This window comes from Lemur catta, chromosome 19 (assembly GCF_020740605.2).
Source record: "Lemur catta isolate mLemCat1 chromosome 19, mLemCat1.pri, whole genome shotgun sequence".
In the NCBI taxonomy this organism is placed as follows: domain Eukaryota; kingdom Metazoa; phylum Chordata; class Mammalia; order Primates; family Lemuridae; genus Lemur; species Lemur catta.
Window position 1 is genome coordinate 6,343,542 of NC_059146.1, and position 14,194 is coordinate 6,357,735.

General features: G+C 42.6%; 1 non-coding gene across 1 annotated transcript; it reads left to right on the forward strand.

The window, feature by feature from the left end:
- The first annotated feature begins 13,762 nt into the window (after positions 1-13,762).
- Positions 13,763-13,867, forward strand: LOC123624876. The gene has a single exon (XR_006730240.1). It is a non-coding gene; the product is annotated as a U6 spliceosomal RNA (small nuclear RNA).
- The last annotated feature ends 327 nt before the right edge of the window (positions 13,868-14,194 follow it).

Genomic DNA, 14,194 nt, shown 5'->3' on the forward strand with positions numbered 1-14,194 from the left:
TTTCAAGAACAACAACAACAAAAAAATGATGGAGAGAAAATAAAGTGAGACTAATGACACCAAAGAGGTGATACACAGCTACCTTTACATTATGAGGGAACATAAACCATAGTAGATAACTCAGGACGCTCAAACCTTTGTCACAGAGACTCAGCAAGCTTTTAACACACTGTATAGACAGTGCTGTGTCATTTTGTATTATGCTTTGCTGAAACACTATGAGCTCCCGACCATCTACGCTATTCCTATGTTGTTATAAGCTTAGGGCTTAGGGTCCAAAATAAAGACCTATTAAAATCTAGTGAGGACATATGCTAAGTGAAATAAGCCAGTCACAAAAGGACAAATACTGCAGATTCCACTTATATGAGGTACTTAGAGTAGTCATATTCAAAGAGACAGAGAACAGAATAGAAGTTACTATAGGCTGGGGGGAGTGGAAAGGCAGAGTTAGTGTTTAATGGGTGCAGAGTATTATTTTTTGTTTGTTTGTTTGTTTGTTTGTTTTTGAGACAGAGTCTCGCTGTGTTGCCTGGGCTAGAGTGAGTGCCGTGGCATCAGCCTAGCTCACAGCAACCTCAAACTCCTGGGCTTAAGCGATCCTACTGCCTTGGCCTCCCCAGTAGCTGGGACTATAGGCATGCGCCACCATGCCCGGCTAATTTTTTCTATATATATATTTTAGTTGGCCAGATAATTTCTTTGTATTTTTAGTAGAGACAGGGTCTCGCTCTTGCTGAGGCTGGTCTCGAACTCCTGACCTCAAGCAATCCACCCGCCTCGGCCTCCCAGAGTATTAGGATTACAGGCGTGAGCCACCGCGCCCGGCCCAGAGTATCATTTTGGAATGATGAAGTTCTGGAGATGCACAGTAGTGATGGTTGCACCAATAATGTAAATGTACTTAATGCCACTAAACCATACATTTAAAAAATGATTACGATGGTCAATTTTACATTATGTATATTTTACTATGATAAAAAAAATATCTAGTGAGTAACTAGTCACTCACTAGACTGTGAAGGTACAATTTGAATGGGGTGAAACCAGCCATCCAGATGCAGCAACCTCTTCTTCCTACTCAGATGGCTGGCAGATCAAATGTTCTGAGAATTAGTCTTCCACTGTGACCCTTAAGCAGACATAGTCAGAATGTCCCTTCCTTCCTGGGAGGAAAGGATTCTAAGAACTCAAGCATCTCCTGCTGACACCCATTGCTGTCATTTTCTGAGGGCCTGCTGTGTGCCAGCACTGACCGCTGTACATAAGCCATTTCTTTAGAATGAGATTCCAGAACCTAGTGTCTGGCCCTGGCTTGACTCTCCTACCTCACTCTTCTCTAGCTCTTTGTCTGACTCACTGCATTTCCCCAGAATGTACCACGTTCTTTCCCCCCTGCAGCTCTACATACACATACGCTCGTCATACAAACACACACGCAGACACACACACATGCAGAGCTTTTCTTGTTTGCAGGTAGTTCCCTCCTCTCTACATTTAGCCACCTCTGGCACATCCAGCAGGCTTCAGTTCAAGGCTTCAGCTGCCTCTGGTAAACATCCCTGATCACAGCCTGAACCAGTGTTTCTCAAACCTGGGTCCACATTAGAATCACCTGGGGAGGAACTTTACTGATCTCAGGCTATACCTCCAGAAATTCTGATTTAACTGTTCTGTGATGTGACCAAGGCATTGATTTTTTTTTTAACTCTCCCTATCTTCTTATTTTATTATAATCACTTGATAGCTTGGCTCTCCCCTTTGAAGCTCAAGTTTACCATGGCATCTATAAGGCCTAGAACGGTGCCTGGCACATAGTAAGGACTCAGTAACTACCTTGAGTTGCTTTCTTGAGTTAAATTTGTCCCCTGTGCATGACAGGCATTATCATCCCCATTTACATATGAGCCATATGAGGCTCAGAGAGGCTAAGTCATGTACCCAAAGTCAAACAGCAAGTGAATAGCAGAGTCAAGATTAGAATTTACCTCTCTGACTGCAAAATTCTATTCATTATACTATACTGCTTTCTGACTTCTGGAATAAGTTGCTCAGAAAGAGATAAGTTATTCCTACTGAACAAGTCTGAAATAAAGGCAAGACTAGAAAGGATAAGTGCACTGTGAATAACTGGGTAATACATATCCAAAGATCACTCAATTTCCTAAGTACTTCTTGGGAACAAGCTTTTGTAAAATCTGGACCTCAGATGAACAATCAGCAACATGCTGCCAAAAAGGATTAATCACCATGCCCAGAGGGCCATTTATTTCTCAGTGCTTAGAACTCTCTTTTCTAGTATTCCAGATCCAATAAAAATCGAAAATGGTTTTGATGTATCAAGTGTCTGAGCAAACAACAACAAACTAGACAAAACCAGGAAGAGAAAATTGTGAACTGTAATAGCCAACTCTGACTTTCTTAGGCAACCACACAAGTACTACTGATAGCCACCCACTCAATTTTAGATACAACCTATAATGCATGTTCAAAATACAAAACAAGGACTTCAAGTTTCCTGTGGCTACTCAGTCCTGGCCACAGTATTTGTTTTTCCCCCAAAGGCAAACACTGCTGAGACTGCTCCACTGCCTGGCTGGAGCAGAGAACCCATCGTCATTCTAGATGCACCAGCACGAAACTGCTTTCCAAAACACAGGGCAGTTGTTGATTTCTGAGGTTTGCTAATGTCCTGAGATGAATTCCTACTGCTGAGGTTTCCCTTACTGCTCAGGAGAGGAGCTTGACTGCCAAGTGCCAGGTGGCATAGGAGTGCCAACTGCTTACTTCTCAGTACCCAACCCCAGCTTTTTTAGGGAAAATTTCTAGGCATATACAACAATAAGTAAACACTTCTACCCACGATTGAACCACACAGTATGCACAGCATGCACAAGTCTATGATTAAGATGGTGAGTCAAGCAAAAAAGCTAGGTCTGCACAAGTGTTCTGGTGCCATATTATAGGATGTGCCATTATACAGCAAGTCTTGGCACAAATGAATAGAAAGACCATTTTTATTATCCAGAAAGTTAGGAAGTTTCACAACCATCTCTGCAAGCTTATCAGTGCAATCTTTTGGAACTCTACCAGGAGGCCTATAACTTTTATTGTGTCACTCACTGGGAATAACTTCACATAGGGAAACCATAGTGGTTAGGAGTAGACTCTGAGTGTGAGGTCCCAGTTCCACTGCTTATTAGTGTTGGAATCTTGAACAACTTGTTTAACATCTCTTAGCTTTCCTTCCTTAATCTATGAAAGAGAAAAAGAATAATAGGTAATAGGATGATTGTGAGAATTAAATGAGATAATACAAGTAAAATACTTAACACAGACCCAGTTTTTTGTTTCATTTTGGTTTTGTAGAGATGGTGTCTCACTGTGTTTCCCAGGCTAGCCTTCAACTCTTTGTCTCATGGGATCCTCCCATCTCAGCCTCCTAAGTGTTTTTTTTTTTTTAAGTGTTCAATAAATGGTAGCGTTTGACACTGAGTTACAACTTCGATAGTTCCCGTAATCTTCTCCCACTTGATCTTGGTTCTTTCGAAGGCCTCTTCTCCGGCAGCCAGTTCCCTGGGTCCCATGGTGCCTCATGACCATAGCCACATGATATTCTAAGAGTCTACAGGTGGCTAAATGAGTTGGATAATCAAAACAGCTCTGAAGTCAGAGGATGGTGAAGTCACTCTGGCCTGAAACAATACAGGAGGGCTTGGAGCAGGACATGGAACTTTTAAAGTTAATTATTCGATTTATTTATATCTTACTCCAATCCAAATATTTGTGGGATTTGTTAAAAATACACATAATACGGTGGTGAAAATAAATAGGTCAGGGAGTCAGAGGGAGGAAAGAAGACACAGGGAAATAGAAAGCTGGCTATAGTATTTCATCAAATCACATCTCACATAATCTTGGGCTAGATGTGGGCAAATCTGGTTATAAATATCCTGTTATCAAAGCAAAGAAGGATAATATGATCAGTTGCAAAATTCATATATGCCAGTATATGTCATATATGTCAGCCACTCTTCTAAACATTTTAACTATATTAACTCACTTAATGGTCACTGTTAACACCTCTACCAATTAGTAGTGTTGCTGTTTACACAGATGGGAAACTGAGGCTCAGAAAGGCTAAATAAGTGGCCCAATGTTCACTGTGGCAGCACTGAAATTTGAACCCTGGTAGCCTGGGCTCACAGTCCATACTTTTAAGGGCTAAACAAGACTGTTTTGATAGAGAATGTGGCACAGATAATAGCAAACCAGAAATATAGAAGAAGCATTTCCTAACAAACACTGAGATTGACATCCTCATAAAAACAAAACAGTTTGACAAAGTATACTGGTTTCCACATTTGGGTGTTTCCCAGATCAGTTAATTTTTTTTTAATGGTAGGAGTGGAGGAATATGATATACAACTGGCAACCTCTTCTTTGTGTATGCCAGGTAAAAACATTAAAACTACCACGGAGTCTCAACATAGTTTCTCATAAAATAAATGACCTTAAGCACCAAAAAAAAAAAAAAAGGCAAAATCTAAAAAACAGAGGACCTTGGTTTTAAAATGTGAATAAATTCAGCTTTGAGAAAAAGGTACACTATCCATGTCATTCTCATTTGACCTCAGATTGGTGAAGACCAGTCAGAGAATTTCAGTGGTGCATGAACTACAACAGGATTTGAGAACCCACTGACAACTCCCCTCGGATTCTCTCTGTGGCCTCAGAACACCAAGGACCTAAGAGCAGAACTGAGGCCTCCATCCTTCTCCTGGTGGGATCCCAGGAAGGTCTCAAAATTAGTCCCTTAAGAACCAGACAATGTGATCAGAACAGAAAACCCAGAAGGTCTATAAAAGGTAGTCTGAGCGGGGGCTCTCAGTTCATGATCTTCACACAGGATGCACACAACACTCACAAACACGAGCATGTCCCTGCAGTGGTTGAGATACACCACAGTGACACTTAGTGTAAGGCTATAATTTCAGTCCTTGACTGTTACTTTAAAAAGAACATGAAATGCATAGAGAAAATATGACGTTAACACCAGGAACATTATTAAAATTTCCTGATGCTAACAGGTTGGCAGCATTTCTCTACTTGGTTTGGTAAAGAATTTGAGTTGCTTATAAATTTATGCTAAAACCCTCTGAATGCTTTCAGAGGCTGAAGCAAGCAGCCCCGCATGTTCAGGCAGTTGTATTTACAATACTTTCTGTTCCTATTTTCCATTTAGAATGCAATTATCCTGCTTGGGAAAAAATAAAGGTCACTGGGTTAATGGAGCTCACCTTTTTTAGTCCATAAATAATACATCAAATATAGTATTTAAAAAGAAAACCACATCCTATATATCATTGTAGTTTTGATGCTTTTTTTCATAGGAATTTGAGTATATGGCACTTATTATGGCCATAATAGTTGCCATCTATCAAGTTCCCGTAGCACTGAGTCAGTAAAGAAGCAGGTAGCACCCATCTATTAAGTTGATATTCATCAATACTAAAATGTTCCAGAAATTTCTCATGACGTTTTCAAATCAGATTACTGTACATTCTACTCTGAATTTGAGGAGACTATCACAGAATGATTTATACACAGAAAATCTCATGAGCTTTATCTGATAAGTATTGACAAAGATATCCATTTAGAAAATTCTAATCAAACACAGACTCAAGCACATTCCTTTACTTCCACAATGGCCTATTGACAATAGACAATAGACAGTACTTATGACCACACTAATAATAATAAATATATCTAAGCAGGCAAGATTCTGCTGCCACTAGGTTCCCTAATGAAAAAACAAAGACTTTCCTGCTAGCTAAATAGCTGAACAGGGCTCTCAGCCCAAAAGAGTCTAATCAATGCTTTCACTTCAGCCTTCCCAAGGGATCAACTAAGCAATCGTTCCAGTACCTGGCACATCAAGATTTATACGGCAGAGTAGGAATGCATGGCCTAAATAGCTTCAGAAAGCCATTTGTTATGAGTAATAAAAAACCAACTTAGAGTAGCTGCTGTTAGATCACCATTATCCTCGCACTAAGGCTGCATGTCTCATGAGAGTTAGCTGATAAATATTTTTAAATAAAAGAGAATTATAGTACACCCCTGAGCTTGCTATGGAAATTGTTAAACACATAATTACTCCCCAAAAATAATGAAATGAAAAACTTTGCTTTCCACTTGATGCAGGCTTGTGTAACAAAATACACTGGGATTGCCAAACAGCAGAATCACACACAGCTCCTGCCTCATCATTAAGGGTTTCAGCGGCAACACAGCATGTCCCTGAGAACAAGTATTTTAACTTCAAATTATAAACCTAGCAATGAACCAGTGAACCGTTTTCCTAAACAACACAACATTTATACTCACTTGCCAATTTTATTTTTATTTTATTTTATTTTTTTGAGCTAGGGTCTTGCTCTCTTTCTGGGGCTAGGGTACAGGGGCATCATCATAACTCACTGGAATCTCAAACTCCTGGGATCAAGCAATCTTTCTCGTGCCTCAGCCTCCCTAGTAGCTGGGACTACAGGTGCATACCACGACACCCAGCTAATTTTTATATGTTTTGTAGAGATGGGGTCTTGCTATGTTGCTCGGGCTGGTCTCGAACTCCTGGCCTCAAGTGATCCTCCTGTCTCAGCCTCCCAAAGTGCTAGTATTACAGGCGCCATACTAGGTTGGAGCAGCTGTATCTCTAGACTTAACAAGAAAAAGGGGATGTAGGGAGGAGAAGGGACAGAGGGAAAGAGCTAATATATGGACAAGTGCTCCAAAGCAAAAAAGTCTGGTTTTCAAGACCCAGCTGGATTTAAAGCATCACAGAAAAAGCAGGAGGATTCCACATCCTGCTCTCTCTCGTTCATATTGTGAAAGTGTGGATGAGGGCCAGTCATTCTCAGCCAGGTTTTGAAGTGCAGCATTTGGCTGCCAGATGCCCATTACACTAATTGGATCACCAGCCTCTTCCATATCTCATTGACACAAGGATTCCAGGGATGCTCATTGCTTCTGCAGCATTAAATTGACATACAATAAACCACAAAATATTCATATGGACCTGTACTCTACGTTTGTATTATACTATAATTCCACAATGATTTCTCAACAGTCTACTTGAGGGATGTGAAGAAATGCCAATACTAAATACATTTCTCAGGCTTAAAAATTAATTTTATACTTCCGGAGCATTTGAAGCACTTGGGAATGGAATTACCATCTTCCTTAAGAATTTTTTCTTGTTAAGTCTAGAGATACAACTGCTCCAACCTAACAAACATAGGAATCAGAGAATTTTTAAGAATAGATTTTTTTTCATATTCAGAAATTAAAATGTCTACATAAAAATACATATGGCTATATACAGTCACATGCCACATAATGAAATTTTGTCCAACTGACCATATATATAATGATAGTCCCATAATATGATGGAGCTGAAAATTCCTATTACCTAGTATTTACTATGCTATACTTTTTATCATTATTTTAGAGTATACTCTTTCTACTTATATAAAAAAGAGTTACGCCAGGCACGGTGGCTCACGCCTGTAATCCTAGCACTCTGGGAGGCCAAGGTGGGTGGATCTTTTGAGCTCAGGAGTTTGAGACTAGCCTGAGCAAGAGTGAGATCCCCTCTCTACTAAAAATAGAAAGAAATTATATGGACAATGAAAAATATATATAGAAAACATTAGCCAGGCATGGTGGCGCATGCCTGTAATCGCAGCTACTTGGGAGGCTGAGGCAGGAGGATCGCTTGAGCCAGGGTGTTTGAGGTTGCTGTGAGCTAGGCTGATGCCACGGCACTCACTCTAGCCCGGGCAACAAAGTGAGACTCTGTCTCAAAAAAAAAAAAAAGAAAGAAAGAAAAGAAAAGAAAAAGAAAAAGAAATACCTCTAGTGGAGAAAGAATGAAAACTTCACCACCCAGTACAGTGCAGTAGTTGTCCTCAGTCAGGTTTCATAGCAGCAGATCCTCAGGTGAGGAATCTTGCGTAAGTGATTTGAGGCTGTCAGGTGAAAACTCTAAGGAAGTGGAGTGAGCAGAACAAGGAAAAGGGAGACGCAAGGCAAAGATGTGGGGCCAGCTGCAGTCCAGCCCCAGCCTGATCCCACAGGAAGCTGTGGAGAGTGAATGATGCCACACAGGTGTTCCCTGTTCAGGCAGTAAGGTTGGTCCAAAGACTCCCTTATCAGTAATCCTTTAGCTATCGACCACACCTGAAAGTCTTAGGGTGCAACCTCCTAGGCATTTCCTGATATAGCTTCCATCAGCGAGGACAATTCTTGAGAGAAGATGCAGCTGTAAGCTATTGGGAACCTGTCTGCAGGTAAGGGGGTCTACACAGGGCTCCCAGGCCCTAGTGATGGGCTAAACTGCTTGGGTTTGCATTTGGTTCCACCATTTGTTAGCCATGTGCTATGGTTTGGATATGGTTAATTTGTCCCCACCAAACTCATGTTGAAATTTGACCCCCAATGTGGCAGTGTTGGGAGATGGGGCCTAGTGGGAGGTGTTCGGATCATGGGGGTGGGTCCCTAGTGAATGGCTTGGTGTCACCCTCACTCTGGTGAGACTGGATTAGTTCTCACAGGAATGGATTAGTTGTTGAGAGTAAGTTGTTATAAAGCCAGGATGCCCCTCGTGTCTTGTCTCTCTTCACGTGTGTCTGCTTCCCCTTTGACCTTCTCCGCCATGTTATGATGTAGCATGAAAGCCCTCCCAGGAGCCAGGGCCATGCCCTTGAACTCTCCAGCCTGCAAAAGAATGAGCTAAATAAACTTCTTTGTAAATAACCCAGTCTCAGACAATTCGTTATGGCAACACAAGATGGACTAGACACCACGTAACCTCAGGAAAGTTACTTGACTTCGTAAAGTGGGTCTTACGAGAGCAGCTACTTCATATGCTTGTCATAACTAAACACTGAATTAAAACACTCAGCACAGCACTTCATATTGAATTGTATTCGTAATTCACTTGGCATCATGCGTAGCACGTAATCCTCAATAAATGTTCTAAATGTTATTGTTGCTGCCCAAGTGCTGTCCGGCTGCCCTGCACAGTGGACCCCCGGGAGCCCTAAGAGGAGCGAGATTTTTGAGTGAGACTTTTTTCCCCAGCGTTGAATTTAGGGGTGACCTAAAGATGCCACATCCGGGCGACGGCCTGAATAGACACATACACACACTCACTTCATCTGACAGTTCTCCAAGTTCAAAAGCAAACAAGAGTAACCTGTGTGTTTCTCTTGAAAGAGTAGGGGCGAGTACTAACTAGCTCAGCACGGGGTGCCTCTTACTTCTGTAGAGACCCTCGGTAGGCAGATGCTTCATCTAGTCCTGACAGGAAAAACAAACAAGAATAAAACCGCTTCCTCACGACCCGTGCAGTCTGACCTCAGTCACGGAACCAGACTGTTCCCCAGGCGACGGGGTCCCCCACAGCTACGCCCCACGTGTACAATCGAAGTCCCGGTTCTGACTCTCCACCCTGCAGAGGCAAACGCGCAGAACCCGAGACTCTTCCTCCGGGTCTGTCTCCGAGTCCGGGGAACCCAACCGGAATCTGCGACTCGCACCTGACTGGGGAAGGCGGGATGGGTCGGCGGTGACTAAATACGGCTCTCGGGAGAGCGAAGGCGGCTATTTTCCTCCTCACGCAGCGCCAGCAAACTCGAGGCGGGGGCGGGTCTCCCTGAGATGACTGGTTCCCCTACGGTCCTAGGGACGCCGCCATTCGGAACCAGCCCCTGAGGGAGAGCGGAGGAGGCGGCCCTGGCCGCCGCAAGCCGGCATCGGGGCTGCAGTTACTTTTCACGCACAGGCTCCGTCCGCAGACGTGCGCCCGCGCCCCGGCGGCCCGCCGCAGCCTGCCCCGCGCTCCGGACTGCGGTCCCCGGGGACGCCCCGGGCGCCGCTCCCACCCAGGAGCCTGCAGGGGGCGGGGACTCGAGAGGCCACGCCCACGTCCCCACCCCTCAGGCTGAAAGACTGTGCGCCTCTCTCCTCCCGGCTCCTCAGAGCGGGACCCCGGCGGAGAGCCGGGGACGGGGGGAAGTGGGGGCGCAAGCTGTGGCGCCGTAGCTGGACCTGACAAGGCATGCGTGGAGGTGGGGGGATTTGAAGTTTCATTTTTATCTCAAACTCATACGAACAAGCTGCGGGGGTAGAATGCAACATTGTCATTCATTCTTAAAGTAACGCATGACTTTGAAATACATGTAGTGGGGTGAGAGAGACCCTTGGGGTAGGGTTCTGCGGAGGTGCCTTGGGTGCAAGTTTGAGAAGCGCTGTTAGGTACACAGGTGCTCCCCGCAGCTCGCTCTGCGTCTGGACCTGGGAAATGCCCTCGGCTGCGAGCAGCGTTGAGCCCCCCACTAGGATGGGAGGCAGGATGCTTGCAACCTGCATCTGGCCCCTCCTGGAGAAAACCGAACGTCAGCAGAACTTTCGGGAACTGAGCGGTGAAAGCGAAGGTCTCTACTTTTAGACTCTAGGATAAACGGCGCTGTGGGCACGGATGGTTCAACGGGTCCTGGAAGTTCCTTTTATTTGGTTGATTCATATGTCACTGCCATTTTGATGGGTCAACTTAACAGAATAGCCCCGGTTGCTTTAAGTTTCCTGGAGAACGAAGTTAAATATGCTTTAGTCATTTGTAAGTATTTACAATGCCATTAAGCAACAGTCATGTAATGCACTGGTCATTAAAGAGTTTAACATCCTCTGCAATTTTCACCTTTTCGTTCCATTAGAAAGGCCTCAGAATGGAATTATGCCAGAAATATATAGACATATACGTGGTTTTATAAGAAAACTCATCTAAAATATGTGGTTTTATAAGGAAAATCACCTAAAACAATAAAACTATGAAAGCCACTGTTGCTTGTATAATTCAGTTTAATTTTTTTAAAGTCATGCACAAAATCAAGACTTTTTTTAAAACTGAGAAAGGATACAGAAATGAGTACAAGAATGCCCAAATCTCTTAAAATTTAAGTTGATTCTGAATCTGATATAGATTATGATAGTTCTAAACATATACTGATTTTTCTTGTGCAAAATCAGCTCCAATCAATCAGCTCACTCCCCTTAGTACTGTAATACACTTTTTTTCCCCCCTGAGGCTGTTCCCTGTGAAACAGTGAATGGCACCACCTTGTCCACTTGTCCAAGACAGAGACCTGGGAATCATTTTTTATTCCTCCCCCATTCTAGCACCTCCCAAATTCATTCTCTCTGCAGCTACAGAATGATCTGTATAAAATGCACTTCCTTGCTAAAAGCCCTTAAATAATTCCCCATATTCCTCAGCTAGGACTGAGGATAGCCCTAACTCCCTCATTAGATTTTAAAGGCTCTTTGTAGTCCGCTTCCCCACCCCAACCCTTTCCACTTGCCCTTTTTTACTCTCTCTGCCTCCTGCCATCCCTCCTTCCCAATGGCACTCGTTGTTAAATTGCTCTGATTTCCCCAAGGCACAGGAATGTCCATTTGATCACTTAGCCTGAAACACTCTTCAGCCCTTTCTTCCCTGGCCAGCTCCTACCACTCCATCAGGTCTCTGATTAGATGATTTCCTACAGGTAGCTGCCCAGATTTCCCTCCTACAGGTTCTCGTAACCCCACACTGTAACCCCACCAGCCCTTATCACACCGTGTCGTAATTACCCTTTTCCCTCTATTTCACCACTAGACTAAGCTGCTGACCCATGCCTAGAAGGAAGCTGCTTGTGGGAAGAGCCTGAGCCTTTAAGTCATAGAGACATTGGCTCCATATCCAGTTCCTGCATTTACAAATTATGTGCACATCAGCAGGCTTCTTAACCTCCTTAATCTTAGTGTCCTATCTGTAAAGAAAGCGGATCATAATAAAGATTTATGAGACAATGTGTGTAAAGCATTTTGCACATAGCCAGGCACTTAGTAGATGCTCAGTAAATAGTAGTTACAAATGGTAGGAATTCTGCCCCAAATCTCCTCCCAGACTGGACTCCTCCCAAGAGAGTAGACAGTTCTTACCACCCCATGATGATAAGATGAAGAAGAAAACTATGATTTCTCCTGACCCCAGAAAGATCCCTATTAGCAGTATACACTTAAGGAGTTTATTTGACTGGTCTCTTTCATGCCTCAGTTTCTTAATCTGAACATGTTTCATGTCATTAGTGTGATCAAAGAATAGCATGAAAGTATTTTGTGCAAATATAGCATTTTGAAATGAGGTATTCCTTTCTTATTTGTTGAAAGAAATATGATTCTAAAACATTAAAATTTTTAAAACTAACGGGGCTGAGGCACCATAAATAATTTAAAACAGTAAACCCTCACTTTACCCAGGACTCTTAACATTTCCATTTCTGCATCCTCTTTACCAGAAAAGATGAGTTGTAAAAAAAAGTCATTAGGAATTTCATCACACCTTCAGCCACCGTCTACTATGACAGTGATGGTGAACACTAGTATAACAAGTGATAAGCAAGTGAACAGCTAGTATGAGAAGACAGGCCCCAGAAATCAGGAAAATCTATATCTTTCTACAACACAACTTTGGATAACTGAGATTAGGTTATATTTAAAGGTTGTCATCCACATTTTAGACTAACAGACTATTAGAACTAGGAAATATGTAGCATTCTGGGGAAAAGGAGAAGATTGAATGCCTACATATTTACTTTCCCTGCCTCCAAATTCTACAAAAATGATAGTAAACAATTACTGTAAAACATACAAGATAAAAAGCATCTTAGAGAGGAAACACTGCAACAAAATATTATAAACTGGAAAATAGTGAATGAGAGATAATTGACTCAGATAACTGATGTGGACCTCAATGCCAAACCTGGAGGAGGAAACCTAAGAAGCAAACCAGTTTCACTGCAGAATCCAGGAAGTCTCTGGAACTGGCAGCACCACGTAGCTCTGAAAGGTTTTGTCCCTACAAAACCAGGGTTATTGAAGGATGGGGTTAATGTTTGTTTAAGAAGCAGTTAGGTCCTCAGATCACTCTCTCTCACTCAGTGCAGCAAATCAAATGCCTCTCCAACACCCTGTCTACACCCTGAAGGTTTACTCTCTGGACATAGAAAACAGAGTTTCTGGACCAGGGGATATTGGGTCCAGAAGGGAGTATTGTACTGAACCCAGAGGTATTAACAGAACATTGACATACTGAATGTTGAGAAGACACCCCATTCCTCCCCAATCTCTTTTGTTGATGAGTTCCAGTGTAAAGGGAGTCAGGTCTATGTCTTTTAAGTAGGAAATTAAAAAATACTTCTCTGGGGAACTTGAATAGTCCAAATTAATATATTCAAATATACACATAAAGTGTCCCTGGTAAATCACCCTCAAATTGAACTCATAATCAATAAGCCCAGAGCTTCCAAACAGCTCAGTGCTCATATATAGGAGCTGGCCAGGGATCACCAGATATCCAAGGGCAAGCTATAGCATAAAAGAGGCTAAAACAAAGAAATCGGAGGGAAAAGGCAAATTGAAGAAGTAGACACCATTGGGAGCAGAATAAGGCCTTAAATAACTATAATTAATGTACTCAGACAGATAGGAAAAGTTATGTTATCCATAAAAAAGAATAAGATGTTCTTTTAAAAAGGAAATATTCAGGAAACCAAAAGTTCTTGGAAATGACATGTATAAGAGCAGAAACAAAAACTTAATAGAAGGTTAGAAGATAAGGAAATCTTCCAGAAAGTAGAAAGCAAAAATACATAGTGTGCTCACTATGGCAGCATATATATTAAATTGGAATAATACAGAGAATATTAGTATGGCCCCTTGCAAGGATGACACACAAATTCATAAAGCATTTCATATTTTAAAAAAGCAAAACAGAAAATAGGGCTGGGCGCGGTGGCTCACGCCTGTAATCCTAACACTCTGGGAGGCCGAGGTGGGTGGATCACTCGATGTCAGGAGTTCGAGACCAGTCTGAGCAAGAGTGAGACCCCGTCTCTACTAAAAATAGAAAGAAATTATCTGGCCAACTAAAAATATATATAGAAAAATTTAGCCAGGCATGGTGGCGCATGCCTGTAGTCACAGCTACTCAGGAGGCTGAGGCAGGAGGATCGCTTAAGCCCAGGAGTTTGAGGTTGCTGTGAGCTACGCTGACGCCACAGCACTCACTCTAGCCCAGGCAACAGAG